Source organism: Lepidothrix coronata, unplaced genomic scaffold (assembly GCF_001604755.1).
Source record: "Lepidothrix coronata isolate B3197 unplaced genomic scaffold, Lepidothrix_coronata-1.0 Scaffold291, whole genome shotgun sequence".
Lineage (NCBI taxonomy): Eukaryota > Metazoa > Chordata > Aves > Passeriformes > Pipridae > Lepidothrix > Lepidothrix coronata.
The window spans coordinates 435265-436025 of NW_016690471.1; positions in this window are offsets into that span (position 1 = coordinate 435265).

Here is a 761-nt window from a genome sequence, read left to right on the forward strand (position 1 = left end):
AGGTGCATGTTTTAGGGGAGAAATTAAAAAAAAAAAAAAAAAAGCCCAGACTTTCCACGCGGGACTTCGGAAGTGAAGAGAAATTAAATCTCTTAATGAATTAATGAATTAACGTGTTATTTAATTATTAATAAAGAAGCGAGGGGGTGCGATGCACACGCGTGTACACAGGAGCACACGCGCACGGACACACGTGTGCACAGGCGAACACACACACACCCCCCACACCCCCCACACCCCACACCCATCCAAAATCGTGATTAAAAGGGGGGGAAAAGCCGCCGCCGAATGTTTCACTATCAGTGAGAGCAAAAGGGAGAGCAACCCTCTGCCAGCAGCGAAAGCAGATGGGGTAATACCGTGAATAATTTGCCTTTTATGCTCCAAAGCCCTAAGAAAACTTATATTAAAGCAGCGAGGAGCAATAAAAGTTTTATGGTCCTGCAAGAGGGGTGAAGTGCTTGTCAGGCTCCAAACGCTCCGTTCCTGGGGCCGAGGAGGAGGAGGAGGGGAAGGTCCCCTGCGCACCAGAGGAGAGGGGGATTTGAGCCCTGCCGGGAGAAAAGGGGCGAAAAGGCTGCAAAAGGCACCAAAAATCAGGGGTGGGCTGTGGAAACAACGCGTGTGTGCGTGTTTTAGACACCTGCGTGCACAGCCAGAGGTGTCTGGAAAAACCCCCCGGGGTAAAAAGGTGCAGCGGAGAGAGGATCCCACGAGGGCCGAAGGGATGGTGCCGTCCTTCCCCGCTCCCTCCTAACAAA